The sequence below is a fragment of the Triticum aestivum genome, chromosome 2A (assembly GCF_018294505.1).
Source record: "Triticum aestivum cultivar Chinese Spring chromosome 2A, IWGSC CS RefSeq v2.1, whole genome shotgun sequence".
NCBI lineage: Eukaryota > Viridiplantae > Streptophyta > Magnoliopsida > Poales > Poaceae > Triticum > Triticum aestivum.
In genome coordinates, this window is record NC_057797.1 from 267,923,163 (window position 1) to 267,942,795 (window position 19,633).

The following is a 19,633-nucleotide window of genomic DNA, read 5'->3' on the forward strand; positions in this document are numbered from 1 at the left end:
TCTTCCAAAAAGCAAAGTTGTGTGTCTCTCTCGTCCACTGAGGCGGAGTATGTTGCCGCCGGTAGTTGTTGTGCTCAACTCCTATGGATGAGGCAAACTTTAAAGGATTACGGTGTCACTTGTGACAAAGTGCCTCTTTGGTGCGACAATGAAAGTGCCATCAAGATCTCTCTCAATCCGGTGCAACATTTCAAGACGAAGCATATTGAGATCCGGTATCACTTCATCCGGGATCACATTAGACGAGGAGAGATCGAGCTCAACTATGTCAACACTCATGACAACCTTGCAGATATTTTCACGAAGCCCTTGGATGAAGCAAGATTTCGCGAGTTAAGGCATGAGCTAAATATCATTGATTCGAGCAATGTGGCTTGAACCCTTGCACACCCTACCACGCTCAACTTGTTGTCTAGTTTAGGTGTAGGCATGGACATAGGGGGAGTGTTGTTCTCTCAATGAACTCTCCCTCCCCCCATTATGCATAAATTGATTGTGTCTTTCACATTAGCCATATTTGATGGTACTTGTGCTTCAAAGACGAGTTTTGGTCATGGACCCAAGGATAATTCTTTGCGATGCCATACCAATTGACTCAAACATAGGTGGCCTCGGCCACCGTCCTCTCTTCGGGGAGTTGAAGTTAGCCTTGCTGCTCTCGTGTTGTTTTCTCTCTTTCTCTCTTTGCTCTTTGTGTTAGGTTCTCCTAGGGTGTTGTTTCTCTCCTGTTTTTGTGCCCCTTCTTCCTCCCTTCGGATTGAACTCATTTGATCTTGGCTTGGGCTTAGGTGGTCGGGCGGTACAACCGGTACCACGAGCGGTTCTACCGCTGGTACCGGGTTGTGCTGTCCCAAGGGTTTCCGTTCGGTGCCTGGGCGGTTCCACCGCACACTCCCACGGTAACCCACATCCGGTACTACCAGTTGTTGCCGTGCGGTACTACCGCTGCCTTCCAGGCACCGGAAGTAGCGCCTCCATCCACCGGTCTGTACTAGACGAGCGGTACAACCGCTCCCCTAAGCGGTTCTACCGGGGCGTGCGTACGGGCCTATATATACTCAACGGGGCTGAAGGGCTGTCTTTTTTCCTTCGTCCTCGTTCCTCTTTTTCTTGCCCTAGCCGCCGTCCATCTCTACCCCTGCCCCGGAGTGCGTCTCGCGCTTTGGATCCTTGGCTCTCCGTGGATTCTCTCCGTGGAGGCCTTCCGATCTCTTCCCACAGATGGTGGTATTGCCTCGTGCTCTTTGCCTCTAGTTTTTGTTTAGGGTTATTCCTTGCCTAGGGCTTTTCCCTTCTTTCTGCGTTTAGTGTTTGTTCTATGGCTTAGAAGAGTTCTTTGTTAGCCTCCTGTCTTGTTTGCAGCACTTAGAATTCGGAATATTACTTGTGTGATTCGTATGACTCGGTTAGATCTATCCTCCCTGGTAGTGCCACTGTAAGCGGTTCTACCGCCCCTACGGGCGGTACAACCGCTGGAGCGGTACTACCGGCGGAAGATCCGATACAACCGGAGTATATCAACCACTAAGCACTGCTCTATCTTCTCTGTTGTTGCAACTTGTTCCTTTTCTGCTAGTGGGTGCAATCCTCTCATCCTTGTTGGGTTTTTGTGTGTTCTTTTCGTGTGTGTGTTCAGGTGGCTCTAGTTCTCGCTCTGCTCCTCGCAAGACCAAGAAGAGGGCACGAAGGACCTTGCGACCGGTTGTGTCAGATGATGAAGAAGTTGTGATTCCCACCAAGCCCACTCGCCGTGAAAAGTCTGCAGCTGCTAAGCAACGTGTTGTCATGCCGTTGCATCGTTGGAAAGCCAAGGATTGGGAAGCCTACCGCTCAAAGAATCCGTATGAGGTTCCCATTGCTCCCCGTTGGACCACTGTTCAGTTCCGGAATGAGATGCAAGTGCGGATTGTTCATGAACTCTTTGAGCACAACAAGAACAGATATGCCAAGCAGTGGACAATTGATTTTGATCATTGGAGAAACAACATGGAGTATTTTGGTGAGGCACTAGCTCTCTGCGAGGAGTTTGATCTTGTCAAGATCATGTCAGTCAACTGTGACTTTGATGTTCAACTTATCCATCAGTTCTATGCCACGGTTCATTTTGGAGAAGATGATGCACGCACTCTCACCTTCATGTGTCGCGATGAATTGTTTCACGTTCCCTGGAGGGCTTTCTGCAATGCTATTGGGTACGAGGATACCGGTCTGCAAGGAAGGGGTGGCATTCGCCCTCATGATTTTCCTGAGTCCATGCCTAAGGAGAAGCTTGCCCCTCTGTACATTAGGGGCCGTGGGATTATTGGAGAATCCAAGGATTTGGAGAAGGTCTATGACATCATGCACCGAGTGTTCCGCAATGTGCTCTTGCCCAAGGTGGGCAATCAAGATGAGATTCATGGCTATCTGGTTGATTTGATGGTTGCTATGAAGACCATGGTGGGGACAGGGGCAACGTTTGATGTGTCCAATTGGCTATGGCATGAGATGTACAACATGGTCATCTACCATAAAGTCCCAATCTACGCTCTGTTTGTCATGTGCTTTCTGAACTCTGTGTGGGCTGTTCGTCGTCCTGGAGAGCTCCTCACTTCTCCAGACAACCTCACTGTTCATGAGGTCAAGCTCCTTAAGAAGAAGAAGCATGCCGAGCCTCGCTTCCCTGAACATGCTCTTGAGGATGTCTATGCTACTTCTGACGATGAGGACTTTGAGCTGGAGCCAGGGGCCAAGCCTTCGTGGGTGGCCAAACTTACTGCCAAGGTGAAGAAGACCTTTTGTCTCCAGGCTGACATCCAGAAGAAGATGTATGAGGCACATGTCAATGAGAAGCTTGCACGGCGTCGCCAAATTGCAATGATGAAGCACCTCAACATGCAGGTTCAGAGTGGCTCTGAGAAGAGCATCACCCCAGAGGAGCGTTGGATCTCTACCCATAGCACCTGGACTGATGATGAAGCTCCTCCCCAGCCATCATCCTCGTTTGTAGCAGCGGACAATGCCATGGAAGAATCTGATCACGACGATGATGACGACTCTGATGATGAAGATCCAGATGCGACTGAGGAGTCAGAGGAGGACGCCTGAGCTTTGGGTCGCTAGCTTCGCTCTTTTCCTTTTTGGTGTCTTGATGCCAAAGGGGGAGAGGGTTCTATAGGTCTCGGGGATTTGCTTGGGTTGTTTTCTCTTGTTCTCGTGTTTTGTGTTTGTTTGTGGACTTGGTTTGTTCCGTGTTGTGTGTGAGACTTGCTACTCCATTTACCTTTCTGATTCGTAGGTCTTTATCGTTATTATTGCCTCTAAGTATTATATTGTCTATCCTTTTGAGCTCAGAGTGATGATTCTATAAAATCTAGGGGGATTCTAGTCCTAAAAGTGTGCTCATGCTTTCTAACAGCTAGTACTTGTTGGGGCACACATTCAGGGGGAGTTCCGTCTAGATTTCATTAACTTATCTCTTGCAAATCGTGTTGTTGTCATCATCCACCAAAAAGGGGGAGATTGAAAGGGCATTTCCCTACTTTATGTTTTGGATGATGATGACAACCCTTGGTAGTCTAAACGTGTGCTTTATGTTTCAGGTTCTCGATGCTTAGGCTTACATCGGATTGCTATTAGCTCTCGAAGGAAAAGATCGAAGACGTGTCCTCTTCGGTTTATTTTCTTTGGTCGTAGAGTACCCGTACTATCAAGAGGGAATCCTCATTAGGAAGCTCTGAGGGAATCAGTTCACGTACACTTTTCTCACCCTCTCTTTGTCTTCCTCAGGTGTGTGTGTGAGAGAGAGTTTTCCTTGCCTCTTCCCCTCTTTTCTTTTTTGCTCACTGTTTCTGCCCAGCGGTTGTACCGCTCTCTGGATAAGTTGTACCACTGGGTCTTGTCACTCACCAGCTGTGCTCGAGTGGTTGTACCGCTGCCTTCGGGCGGTGGTACCGCCACCATGCTCTACAACAGCTGGGGCGGTGCTTCCGTCCATGCACCGCTCAAGTACCGCTCTCGCTTCTGGTTTGATGCGGTTCTTGGGCGGTAGTGGCCCGGTTGGTCCGGTCGTTCCACGATGACCGGTACCACCGGTGGTCCGAGCGGTTCTTCCGCTCTGGACTTAGCCACCCAAGAGCTCAAGGCCATACGGTTGTTCCGGCCAGGCACCGCCCAAGTACCGGTCAAGCTCCTGTTTCGATGCGGTGTTTGTGCGGTGGCCAGGCGGTTAGTCCGGTTATTTTTCTTAGCCGGTACTACCGCCCCCCTTGGTCCGGTTGTACCGCTTGGTAGGGTTCTGCAGATACACCGTGAGTCCCGGTTGTACCGGGACGAGGACCGGTTGTACCGCTGCAGTGCTAAAATCACAGTAACAGTTGGAAATTGAGGGTGACTATATAAGGGAGCTTCTCCCACCTACCACTCCCACCTTTGACCTCTCTCACTCCACCATTAATGCCCTTCAAGCTCTCTTGCCCGATCTCTCTCTCTAGCCACTCAAACTTGTTGATTTGCTAGGGATTGAAGGAGCAGACCTAGATCTACACTTCCACCAAAGGATATTTGGTTCCCCCATACTTTCTTGTGTGGATTTTGTTACTCTTGGGTGTTTGAGCACCCTAGATGGTTGAGGTCACCTCGGAGCCATATTCCATTATGGTGAAGCTTCGTGGTTTTGTTGGGAGCCTCCAATTAAGTTGTGGAGAGAGCCCCAACCTTGTTTGTAAAGGTTCAGTAGCCGCCTTCAAGGGCACCAATAGTGGAATCACGACATCTCGCATTGTGTGATGGCGTGAGGAGAATACGGTGGCCCTAGTGGCTTCTTGTGGAGCATTGTGCCTCCACACCGCTCCAATGGAGACGTACTTCCTCTCAAAGGGAAGGAACTTCGGCAACACATCCTCGTCTCCACCGTCTCCACTCTTGGTTATCTCGTGCCTTTATTTAAGCAAGCTTACTTGTTTCATATCTCTTGCTTGCTTGTGTACCTATCCTCATTGCATCATATAGGTTGCTCACCTAGTTGCATTTCTAGACAACCTATTTTGATGCAAAGTTTAACTTGTTAAAGAAAAGCTAAAAATTGTTAGTTGCCTATTCACCCCCACCTCCTAGTCAACCATATCGATCCTTTCAACAGTTAATATGCAAGTGCCTTCTGGACATCGGGCACACGCTTAAACTCAATGAACTGTGTATGATACTAATACTTTCCATGCAAATTTAAGAACTTGGGTAACAACATTTGAGTAACATATATATAGTGGTGACACTATTCGACAAAAGGAGGATCTTCGTAACACAGTTTTGACAACCATATGGTCCATATCTACATACTTAACATAGTAACAACTATCACATTTATGAGGCTAAGGGCCAACAACCATATGGTCCACATCTACATACTTAACATAGTAACAACTATCACATTTGTGAGGCTAAGGGCCAACAACCATATGGTCCACATCTACATACTTAACATAGTACCAGCTAGCACATTTTAAGAGGCTGGGGGCCAACAACCACAACTATCCGCTAGAAGCAGCTGGATCACGACGAATCGGCATCTCGTCAATGAAAAGGAAGAGCCCTCCTGTGCCTTGGTAGAGCATGAGTAGAACAATGTCTCCAATTTTCCAATATGGATGCATTGCCACGACAAGCAAGAACTTGTTAATTTGAATGGTTCCATTTCTGCGGGAAATGGAGTACCTTGCAATCACTTTGGCGTTATTAGCAGGCACAAGTGTAATTCAACCACGCCGGGAAATCGATCCTGGAACTGCTAGAACAGGAAATTTCTGTTGACATGTAGAATAAAAACCAATTGTAACATATTGTTGAATATATATATATATAGTTTATGAGCATCACCATTAAAATAAGAACTTTTACCAGCGTGTTTGATGACCCACAAGTGTAGGGGATCTATCGCAACTTTTCGATAAGTAAGAGAGTCGAACCCAACGAGGAGCAGAAGGAAATGATAAGCACTTTTCAGTAAGGTATTCTCTACAAGCACTGAAATTATCGGTAACAGATAGTTTTGTGATAAGGTAATTTGTAACGAGTAGCAAGTAAAAGTAAATAAGGTGCGGCAAGATGGCCCAATCCTTTTTGTAGCAAAGGACAAGCCTGGACAAACTCTTATATGATGTAAAGCGCTCCCGAGGACACATGGGAATTATCGTCAAGCTACTTTTCATCACGATCATATGATTTGCGTTCGGTACTTTGATAATATGGTATGTGGGTGGACCGGTGCTTGGGTACCGTCCTTACTTGGACAAGCATCCTACTTATGATTAACCCCTATTGCAAGCATCCGCAACTACAACAGAAGTATTAAGGTAAACCTAACCATAGCATGAAACATATGGATCCAAATCATCCCCTTACGAAGCAACGCATAAACTAGGGTTTAAGATTCTGTCACTCTAGCAACCCATCATCTACCTATTACTTCCCAGTGCCTCCCTCTAGGCCCAAACAACGGTGAAGTGTCAAGTAGTCTACGTTCACATGACACCACTAGAGGGATGACAACATACATCTCATCAATATATCAAACGAATACCAAATTCACATGACTACTAATAGAAAGACTTCTCCCATGTCCTCAGGAACAAATATAACTACTCACAAAGCATATTCATGTTCATAATCAGAGGGGTATTAATATGTATAATGGATCTGAACATATGATCTTCCACCAAGTAAACCAACTAGCATCAACTACAAGGAGCAATCAACACTACTAGCAACCCACAGGTACCAATCTGAGATTTGTATACAAAGATTGGATACAAGAGATGAACTAGGGTTTGAGAGGAGAGGGTGCTGGTGAAGATGTTGATGGAGATTGACCCACTCCCGATGAGAGGATCGTTGGTGATGACGATGGTGATGATTTCCCCCTCCCGGAGGGAAGTTTCGCCGGTAGAACAGCTCTGCCAGAGCCCTAGATTGGTTCCACCAAGGTTCCGCCTCGTGGCGGCGGAGTTTCGTCCCGAAAGCTTGCTTATAATTTTTTTCCTTGACGAAAGACTCCATATAGCAGAAGATGGGCATCGGAGGGCCACCAAGGGGCCCACGAGGCAGGGGGCGCGCCTAGGGGGTTAGGGCGCGCCCCCACCCTCGTGGCTGGTGAGTGGCCCCCCTCTGGTACTTCTTGTGCTCAGTATTTTTTATATATTCTGGAAATAACTTCCGTGAAGTTTCAAGACTTTTGGAGATGTGCAGAATAGGTCTCTATTATTTGCTCCTTTCCCAGCCCAGAATCCCAACTGCCGGCATTCTCCCTCTTCATGTAAACCTTGTAAAATAAGAGAGAATAGGCAAAAGTATTGCGACATAATGTGTAATAACAGCCCATAATGCAATAAATATTGATATAAAATCATGATGCAAAATGGACGAATCAACTCCTCCAAGCTTAGACCTCGCTTGTCCTCAAGCGAAAGCCGAAATCGAAAAATATGTCCACATGTTTAGAGATAGAGGTGTCGATTAAAATAAAATACGGACATGAGGGCATCGTGATAATTCTTAGAACAACAACATATATATATTTTGTCATATGATCTCTTATGCTAAAGTAATAATTCAATCACGATTTGAAGTATGAATCATAAACTTCACTGAGAACCAACAAACACTAATCTTAGTCATTGAGTCAATTGCAATTTATCATAACATAGGAAAGAGTCAATATAAGAGCTTTTCAGCAAGTCCACATACTCAACCATCTTTTAGTCTTTCACAATTGCTAACACTCACACAATATTTATGGGTCTGATGTTTTAATCGGACACAGAGAAAGATATGGGCTTATAGTTTTGCCTCCCAACGTTTTACCTCAAGGGTAATGTCAACAATAATAGTTCATGAAGACTCACATCCAGTTAGCTATATATATATCAGGATCTTTCCAACACATTGTTATTGCCAAAGGATTAAATATAAAAAGGAAAGGTGAAGATCACCATGACTCTTATGTAAGGTAGAAGATAAAAGAAAAAGATAGGCCTTTCGTAGAGGGAAGCAGAGGTTGTCATGCGCTTTTATGGTTGGATGCACGAAGTCTTAATGCAAAAGAATGTCACTTTATATTTCCACTTGCGATATGGACCTTTATTATGCAGTCCATCGCTTTTATTTCTTCCATATCACAAGATCGTATAAAGCTTATTTTCTTCGCACTAATAAGTCATACATATTTAGAGAGCAATTTTTATTGCTTGCACCGATGACAACTTACTTGAAGGATCTTACTCAATTCATAGGTAGATATGGTGGACTCTCATGGAAAAACTAGGTTTAGGGATATTTGGAAGCACAAGTAGTAAAACTACTTGGTGCGAAGAAATTGGCTAGCATGAGAGGGAAATGCAAGCTCAACATGTTGGATGATCCATGACAATATAATTTATCTCAGATGTAAGAAAACATAACCCATTACGTTGTCTTCCTTGTCCAACATCAACTCTTAGCATGTCATACTTTAATGAGTGCTCACAATATTAAAAGATGTCCAAGATAGTATATTTATATGTGAACCTCTCTTTCTTTATTATTCCTATTAATTGCAACGATGACCAAAACTATGTTTGTCAACTCTCAACAACTTTTATTCATCATACTCTTTATATGTGAGCTCATTACTTTCCATAAGATCCGTATGATCTCTTTGTTTCTTTTTATTCTTTCTCTTTTTATTTTATTCCCTCAAGATCATAGCAAAATAATCAAGCCCTTGACTCAACACTAATCTTTATTATATAGCTCAAAAACTCACACCTAGATCATACTAAAACTTTATTCTGATAGATCAAGATATTACGAAAAGGATCGAACTAAGAAAAACGGTAAAGATAAAAGTGATGGTGATACGATACCAGGGAACTCCCCCAAGCTTGGCAGTTGCCAAGGGGAGTGCGCATACCAATGTGATTATATGTCTTTTGCTGGTGAGGGAGATGGAGTTGTTGATGATGTAGGCTTGTCGTCCCTCTTCCAAGGCATGGGCTCACCATCATAGAAAGATGATCGAGTCTACTGAATCCTCAAATCTACAGCCAAACTCATCCTCCTGAATCTATATTCATACTCACAGTTTTGGTTTTGCTGGTCATATATATGGGCTTGGAGGTGCTCGATTTTCTCATGAAGCTTGAAGATGGCCTCCCAGTGTCCTTGACGTCCAGCTTGTATTTGTTGGTGAAATCCGTGATCATAATGTGATTGGACTCGAGTCCACTCTCCACCATCTCCTGACACTTGAAAACTTGTTGCTCCAATGCCTCGAGCCTTGCCTCTGTGCTTCCGGTCCTCCTTGGTCCCTCAACATCGCTGATGTGCAACAACCCCTCATGCATCTCAATGGTTTGAGGGTGTTGCAGCACCTCAGCGAGGTAGGGGTTGATGACCTTCTGGAAGAACTTGTCCGTGGGGAAGCTTGAAGACAACATGACGACCTAGATCTGTCTGAAAAACAGCTCGAAACAAAGACCAGAGATATTTGCGTGATACGGTGGTCAAAACTTTCGGGAGATTATATAATGATTTTTTACCGACCAAAAGAAGTATCGTGCAAGAAAACGGAGTCCGGAGAGCACACGAGGTGCCCACGAGGCAGGGGGCATGCCCAGGGCGGTAGGGCACGCCTCCCACCCTCGTGGAAGCCCCGTGTCCTTTCCGGTATGCTTCTTATTTTCCTATATTCTTAAATATTTCAAAACGAAGAAATATTGCCATTAGAACGGTTTTGGAGTCGGTTTACATACCATACCATGTACCTATTCCTTTTCAGAGTCTAAAACATTCCGGAAAGTGTCCCTTATGTATTCCTCCGGGGTCACGATTTCAATAATATTAGTTTCAACATTTATTGGATTTCCTGAGATATAATGTTTAATTCTTTGACCGTTCACCACCCTCGGATTTGTGCCTTCGAAGTTGTTGACTTTTATTGCACTGGAATGGTAGACCTCCTTGATAACGTAAGGACCTTCCCATTTAGAGAGAAGTTTACCTGTAAAAAATCTTGAACGAGAGTTGTATAGCAATACATAATCACCTACATTGAACTCACGCTTTTGTCTCCTTTTATCATGCCATCTTTTAACTTTTTCTTTAAATAGCTTGGCATTTTCATAAGCCTGGGTTCTCCATTCATCAAGTGAGCTAATGTCAAATAACCTCTTCTCATCGGCAAGTTTGAAATCATAATTGAGCTCTTTAGTGGCCCAATATGCCTTATGTTCTAGTTCAAGAGGTAAGTGGCATGCTTTACCATAAACCATTTTATACAGAGACATACCCATAGGATGCATCTTCAAGTTTCTTGGACCAATTCTTTCTAGATCTATTAACGGTCTTTTGCAAAATTAATTTGAGCTCTCTGTTACTCAATTCTACTTGGCCGCTAGACTGTGGGTGATAAGGAGATGCAATTCTATGATAAACGTCATACTTAGCAAGCATTTTACGAAAGGCACCATGAATAAAATGTGAACCATCATCAGTCATTAAATATCTAGGGACTCCAAACCTCAGGAAAATAATTTCTTTAAGCATCTTAATAGAGGTGTTATGATCATCACTACTAGTTGGAATAGCTTCTACCCACTTATTAACATAATCAACAACAACTAAAATATGTGTATACCCATTAGAGGAAGGAAATATTCCCATATAATCAAAGCCCCAAACATCAAATGGTTTAATAACAAGTGAATAATTCATAGGCATTTCTAGACGTCTACTAATATTACCAATTCTTTGACATTCATCACAAGACAAGACAAACTTACGGGCATCCTTGAAGAGAGTAGGCCAATAAAAACCGGATTGCAATACCTTATGTGCAGTTCTATCTCCGGCATGGTGTCCTCCATAAAGCCTCAGAGTGACACCTGTGTAGGATCCGTTCTTGTTCATGCTCAGGTACACAACGTCTAATAATACCATCTACTCCTTCTTTATAAAGATGTGGGTCATCCCAAAAGTAATGTCTCAAATCATAGAAGAACTTTTTCTTTTGCTGGTATGTGAAACTAGGTGGTATAAATTTAGCAACAATATAATTAGCATAATCAGCATACCATGGAGCAGTTCGAGAAGCATTTATGACATTTAATTGTTCATCAGGAAAGCTATCATCAATAGGTAGTGGGTCATCAAGAACATTTTCTAACCTAGACAAGTTGTCTGCAACGGGGTTCTCAGCTCCCTTTCTATCAATAATATGCAAATCAAATTATTTTAATAAGAGAACCCATCTAATAAGTCTAGGTTTAGCATCTTTCTTTTCCATAAGGTATTTAATAGCAGCATGATCAGTGTGAATAGTCACTTTAGAATCAACAATATAAGGTCTAAACTTATCACAAGCAAATACAACTGCTAAGAATTCCTTTTCAGTGGTAGCATAATTTCTCAGGGCGTTGTCTAGAGTTTTACTAGCATATTGAATAACATTCAATTTCTTACCAACTCTTTGCCCTAGAACAACACCTACAACGTAATCACTAGCATCACACATAATTTCAAAGGGTAAATTCCAATCAAGTGGCTAAACAATAGGTGCAAAAATTGATGCTTTCTTAAGTATTTCAAATGCTTCTACGCAATCATCATCAAAGACAAAATGAATATCTTCTTGTAATAGAGTAGTCTGAGGCCGAGAACTTTTTGAGAAGTCCTTAATGGACCTCTTATAAAAACCGGCATGATCGAGGAAGCTTCTTATACCTTTAATGTCCTTGGGACATGGCATCTTTTCAATAGCATCAACTTTAGCCTTATCAACTTCAATGCCTCTTTCAGAAATTTTATGCCCCAAGACAATACCTTCATTAACCATAAAGTGGCTTTCTCCCAATTCAAGACAAGATTAGTTTCTTCACATCTCTGCAAAACTTGATCAAGGTTGCTTAAGCAATCATCAAAAGAGGATCCATAAACGGAGAAATCGTCCATGAAAACCTCACATATCTTTTCACAAAAGTCAGAGAATATAGCCATCATGCATCTTTGAAAGGTAGCAGGTGCATTACATAAACCAAAAGGAATACGTCTATAAGCAAAAGTACCGAAAGGGCAAGTAAAAGTGGTCTTTGATTGATCTTCAACTGACACGGGTATTTGAGAGAAGCCAGAGTAACCATCTATAAAGCAAAAATGTGAATGTTTGGATAATCTTTCTAGCATTTGATCAATAAAAGGAAAGGGGTAATGATTTTTTTAGTAGCCTTATTTAATATGCGGAAATCAATTACCATCCTATAACCCGTAATAATTATTTGCGGAAATCAATTACCATCCTATAACCCGTAATCATTAGGAACAACAGTAATACCTCCCTTATTAGGGACACAATGGACAGGACTTACCCAGTGACTATCAGCAACAAGATAAATTATACCTGCCTCAAGGAGCTTTAATATTTCCTTTCTTACCACTTCTTTCATCTTAGGATTCAGCCGTTGTTGATGATCAATAACTGGTTTGACGTCTTCCTCCAAATTTTTTTGTGTTGACATAGATTGGGACTAATGCCCTTAAGATCATCAAGAGTATATCCAATAGGAGCATAGTGCTTCTTCAGAGTTTTCAATAATTTCTCTTCCTCCTTCTCTGAAAGGTTAGCACTAATAATAACAAGATGCATTTTCTTTTCATCAAGATAAGCATATTTAAGAGTATCAGGTAATGGTTTAAGCTCAAACACGGGATCACCCATGGGTGGAGGTGGATCCCCCAGGATTTGAACAGGTAAGTTGTGTTTCAGAATAGGTCCCTATTTAAAGAATACCTCATATATTTCCCTTCTTTCATTCATAAACATATCATTCTCATGGTCTAGCAAATATTGTGCTAATGGATCAGTAGGAGGAACGACGATAGAAGCAAGACCAATAATTTCATCTTTACTAGGCAATTCTTTGTCATGGGGTTGTCTACGAAATTTAGAAAAATTAAACTCATGAGACATATCCCCTAAACCAACAGAGACAATATCCTTATTGCAGTCTATCTTAGCATTGACAGTATTCAAGAAGGGTCTACCAAATATAATGGGACAAAAGCTATCTTGAGGGGGGCCAACAACAAGAAAATCAGCAGGATATTTAGCCTTCCCACACAAGACTTCAACATCTCTAACAATCCCAATTTGTGAAATAGTATCTCTATTAGCAAGCTTAATGGCTACATCAATACCTTCTATTTCAGCTGGTGCAATATCATGCATAATTTCTTTGTATAAGGAAATAGGTATTGCACTAGCACTTGCACCCATATCACACAAGCAATGATAATAATGATCTCCTATTTTAACAGAAATAACAGGCATGCCTACGACAGGTCTATGTTTATCTTTAGCACCAGGTTTAGCAATTCTAGCAGTCTCATCATAGAAGTAAATAACCTGCCCATCAATATTATCAGCCAAGAGATCTTTAACCATAGCAACATTAGGTTCAACTTTAACTTGCTCAGGGGGTTTAGGTGTCTTTATATTGCTTTTTTGACCATAGTTGAAGCTTTAGCATGATTCTTTATTCTAACAGGGAAAGGTGGTTTCTCAACATAAGCAGTAGGAACAATAGGATCATTATAAGTGGTAGTCTTTTCTTCAACTTTAATAGGTGCAACTACTTTTACTTCAGTGGGAGGATTATATTTAAACCACTTCTCCTTCGGGAGATCAACATGAGTAGCAAAGGATTCACAGAAAGAAGCTACTATCTCAGAGTCAAGTCCATATTTAGTGATAAATTTACGGAAAACATCGGTATCCATTAGAGATTTAACACAATCAAACTTAGGTGTTATACCTGACTCCTTACCTTCGTCGAGATCCCAATCTTCAGAGTTGCATTTAATTCTCTCCAATAAATTCCATTTGTATTCAATAGTCTTCATCATGAAGGAACCAGTACAAGAAGTATCGAGCATGGAGCGATTGTTGTCAGAAAGCCGAGAATAAATTTTTTGAATAATCTTTTCTCTTGAGAGATCATGATTGGGGCATGAATATAACATTGACTTAAGCCTCCCCCAAGCTTGATCGATGCTTTCTCCTTCACGAGGCCACAAATTATATATATAATTACGATCACGATGAACAAGATGCATAGGATAAAACTTATGATGGAATTCCAATTTCAACCGTTTGTAGTCCCATGATCCCATATCATCACATAGCCTATACCATGTCAATGCATCTCCCTTCAAAGATAAAGGGAAGACCTTCTTCTTGATAATATCATCGGGCATACATCCAAGCTTAAATAATCCACAAACTTCATCCACATAAATTAAGTGTAAGTCGGGATGCAATGTTCCATCTCCTGCAAAAGGATTAGCTAGCAGTTTCTCTATCATACCCGAAGGAATTTCAAAGTAAACAGTTTCATTTTCAGTAGGTTGAGTAGGTTGAGGAGAAACTATTTGCTCTACCACTAAGGGTGAAGATACCCCGAATAAGCCCCTCAAAGGATTACTTTCCATACTAAGAAGTGACAATAAATTTCAGCACACTATACAAATTTTTCCTTACCAAATTCCACCTAGCAAAGGCGCTTCACTCCCCGGCAAAGAGTCTTGATGACCCACAAGTGTACGGGATCTATCGTAGCTTTTCGATAAGTAAGAGTGTCAAACCCAACGAGGAGCAGAAGGAAATGATAAACCGTTTTCAGTAAGGTATTCTCTGGAAGCACTGAAATTATCGGTAACAGATAGTTTTGTGATAAGGTAATTTGTAACGAGTAGCAAGTAATAAAAGTAAATAAGGTGCAGAAAGATGGCCCAATCCTTTTTGTAGCAAATGAAAAGCCTGGACAAACTATTATATGATGTAAAGCGCTCCCGAGGACACATGGGAATTATCATGAAGCTAGTTTTCATCACGATCATATGATTCGCATTCGGTACTTTGATAATCTGATATGTGGGTGGACCGGTGCTTGGGTACTGTCCTTACTTGGACAAGCATCCCACTTATGATTAACCCCTATTGCAAGCATCCACAACTACAACAGAAGTATTAAGGTAAACCTAACCATAGCATGAAACATACGGATCCAAATCAGCCCCTTACGAAGCAGCACATAAACTTGGGTTTAAGCTTCTGTCACTCTAGCAACCCATCATCTAGTTATTACTTCCCAATGCCTCCCTCTAGGCCAAAACAATGGTGAAGTGTCATGTAGTCGACGTTCACATGACACCACTAGAGGGATGGCAACATACATCTCATCAAAATATTGATCGAATACCAAATTCACATGACTACTAATAGCAATACTTCTCCCATGTCCTCAGGAACAAACGTAACTACTCACAAAGCATATTCATGTTCATAGTCAGAGGAGTATTAATATGCATAATGGATCTGAACATATGATCTTCTAGCAAGTAAACCAACTAGCATCCACTAAAAGGAGCAATCAACACTACTAGCAACCCACAGGTACCAATCTGAGGTTTGGATACAAAGATTGGATACAAGAGATGAACTAGGGTTTGAGAGGAGATGGTGCTGGTGAAGATGTTGATGGAGATTGGCCCCCTTCCGATGAGAGGATCGTTGTTGGTGACAATGGTGATGATTTCCCCCTCCCGGAGGGAAGTTTCCCTGGCAGAACAACTCTGCGAGAGCCCTAGACTGGTTCCACCAAGGTTCCGCCTCATGGCGGCGGAGTCTCGTCCCGAAAGCTTGCTTATGATTTTTTCCTCGATGAAAAACTCCATATAGCAGAAGATGGACATCGGAGGGCCACCAGGGGGCCCATGAGGTAGGGGGCGCGCCGAGGGGGGTAGGGCGCGCCCCCATCCTCATGGCTGGTGGGTGGCCCCCCTCTGGTACTTCTTGTGCTCAACATTTTTTTGTATATTCGGGAAATAACTTCCGTGAAGTTTCAGCACTTTTGGAGCTGTGCAGAATAGGTCCCTAATATTTGATCCTTTTCCAGCCCAGAATCCCAACTGTCGGCATTCTCCCTCTTCATGTAAACCTTGTAAAATAAGAGAGAATAGGCATAAGTATTGTGACATAATGTGTAATAACAGCCCATAATGCAATAATTATTGATATAAAAGCATGATGCAAAATGGATGTATCAGTGTTGTGCACACAATTGGTCTTGTTCAATGTGTGCACCATACGTATAATTAATCCCATCCAAAATCCAGTGTTCATACGATGTGCTATCTCTGTCAGAATATCAACAAAGTTTATGACATGCTTAAAGTCCTTCTAGTGAATTTTGGTACGCCTAATAACATAGAGACTGTTCACTATGCATCCAACATATCCTGCTTAAAAGGTGGAAAGGTATTATTTATTCAGAACATGGCAGAATAATATATATAGTGCGCATAAATTGGTAAATAGAATTTATTACTGCCAAGGAACGGAGTCAGAAAATGAAATCACGATTGGTTGCTTAAATAGTGATGAATTTGTCAGAACAAATACCTGGATTTTGCTAAGTAATATGACAACATGGAGAAAGTTTAAAGGACACTAACCTCGATCAGACATTGATCGACAAATATTGGGGAAGTAAACATCCATGTTAATTAGACCAGGCTGTGGTGCACGCACTAGAATTTTTATTGCCAGCTTTCAGTTCATAAAACTTAGACATTTTTCTCCAAAGTTCCGCATTAAAATAGGAGTGACCATCTTTATCAAGTTCTACGCTAACTGTCATTGTAAATCCATGTTGTGTTGTCAATATGACATACTAGGAGTCATCAACAAAGTAAAGCCCAAGATTTCCTTCTACTCCTATTCTTGCAAAGCAAGGTGTGTAATGCTTGAAATGAAAATTAAGATCATAAATTATATATATTGAAACAACAGAGCAAGAGGAAAATATGGGAGTAAATGATAGAACAGATCAATATATAGATGAAAGCAAAGTACAAAAATATAGAATTTAAAATAGATAATGTAACAAAGATGTGATGCAAATATATAGATAATGTAGCAACATGCGGTATATGTTCACAAATTTAGGCCATGCAAACCGTGGTAGGTTGAGATTGAGCAGACCGAGTGCTCCCTGAAGTCATCTGGAATGGTGAGATAGAACTTCATTTCCGACTGGCCGCGACCACCCTTGCCCGATTTGTGCTCGCACTTTGGACACATGAATGAACACTCATGAATCAGCTAGAACAAAAATGATTCCATGGAGATTTCCACCAGTTTATTAACTACAATGGACGAACTGCGATAAGAGATGAGTGAATATTTCACTAAGTTCATTAACTTCTCCATGAGAAAAATCCCTGGCCCAATCCCGTAGAAAACCCTAGTCGACCAGAGTCTAGAATGTCGGTGTAGATAGGCGGTCAAAAGCGGTAGGGGCGAAATCCCATGCCGTTAGGAGCGTGACCACCGCCCGCCGACAACAGCCTTCGAGCTTAGGGCGGCTGCCGTGATAAAAGTTGATGAGGTGTAGAGTTGCAGAGGAGTCCACAGCGAGTGGGTGGGGACAAACTGAGTGAGGGTTTTCTTTTTTCCTTTTGCATGTGTGAGTGAACACACATGGTTCACAGAGGTGACATAGATGAATCGTGTGCGATAGTAAATCACCGAGATTGAATGGGAATCCAAATTTCCTTTTTCCTTCGTCCATGAGTTTTTTCTACGATGAACATAAACCCTGCTAATCACGATGTTCAAATTTGGCACTTTTCCGGGTTCATTTACAATATTTAGGGCATTATGTGCATTTTGTAGGCATTAATGCACATAATTCAAATTCAAACAATTGGTGCTTGAAAGGGTGCACAAGAATGGTGTAGAAAAACCATATACTATAAAAAAGACACATTCGTGACATTTTGGGTAGAACAAATTTTTTTCTGTCATGCTTATGACACTTCTATGATGATAATTGTGACAAAACCTGATATCATCATAGATCTGGTGGGCTCCTACTTCTATGACAAAAAATCATGATAGAAAATGGGCTTTTCGTCCTGGGCGGGCCGGAGATGCAGCTGCATGACATTCTTTGGGCCGTCCATGACGGAAAAATGTGGTAGAAGTGAGGGCGAGGAAAATACCGGGGAGTTCCTGGTTACGGTGGGTGGTCGGGCCGAAGATGACGAAGACGATGCGAGTGGCGATGCAAACGCTAAAGTTCAACAAGCCGATGCAATCCTCCGTGCGAGGCATCGGACCACGTGAAGCTACAGTATACATAAAACAAGTTTATAGAGAAACGTCTATTAGTCGTTTTTCTATAAACTGACTTTTTGAGTTTTTAGCCAACAAGATTATCCATATCCACGATTTCATTGGATAACCCAAACAAGGTGTTAGGCGGTTATAACATATTTTACATTTAAGAAAAACCTCCACAAACACCGTATCCAAACAACCCCTATATAATACAGAAAACAAGTTCTTTAATAAGTATAAAGGCAACACGTGGGTTGTGCTTGCAGTGCTAAAATTTACTCTAGTGTGTACATATATATTCTCTCCTTCCCATAATATAAGATTTTCTTATATTCAATATACTCACATATTAGATGCAGTAAGATCTTATATTATAGAACGGAGAGAGAAACACTTATAGTGTATCGCATAATTTTTTTGTTGCAGTAAAGTCATTGCAAAACATGCACTAGCACGTAGAACCTACAATAGCATCCAAATCACTCTTTTTTCTCCTCAAAAACCGTCGGTGTATACCCTTCTATCTGACATTTCTTTTTCAAACCTCTGTCAAGCATCAACCTTTTATAATCGGTCGGTAATTAACGACGACAAGCCATATCACTTATGAGTTGTCATGATGTCTCAATTTGGTGGCCTTCTACAACCTACTTGTGCACTTTATTTCTAACAAGATTAAAACTACAAAAAAATATCTCTTGCATACATACAACCCTGAGCTAGCTCAGGATCTCAGGGAATAAAATTTCGATTGAGATATCCCTACTTACCCGTATATATTAAGCAGCTTTCGGCACTGTTTCACAAATTAATTAATTGGTAGCTATTTGTATGTGGAGCCACTTTCAACTCGAATCATGGTGCTCGGCTTCTAATTTAGTTTAAACAATTAATTCGCCTAACCTAAAAGGAGGATGGTAACTAAAGAACTTGTTTAGCCGGCTAGTGGAGTGTACGGCTTAGTTTGCACTACCTGCCTATCGCAGGAGGTGTCTTTCAGAATCATGGTTGGAGTCTTGGTGTTTGCGGTTTGTCTCTTCTCTTAATTTCTACGGTTGATTTCTTTGTGCTTGCGTCAGCTGTAGTAGTGATGCAAAAGGCAGGGATGGAGTAAATGTCTGACTATAGTTTACTCTGGAGAAGAGCTCTTGATCGACTCTTTGGAAAGTGTTGTGTTATATCTCACGCTCTTATTATTATTATTATTATTATTTACAAGTGATGTAGAAAGTTGTTTGAATGCGCACCTTCATTGACAAAATGATCAGTAAGAGATTTTGCATACTCTGCTACCCAATTCCGTGTTACAAGATTATTATACTCGGACTTTATTAACTACATACGATCAACTAGCTTGAACCACCCTTCGGCCCATATACTTCCTCTTAAGAACCAGTGCTTAAGCCCATATATTCTTGAGACTTCACTATCAAAAAGCCGGTG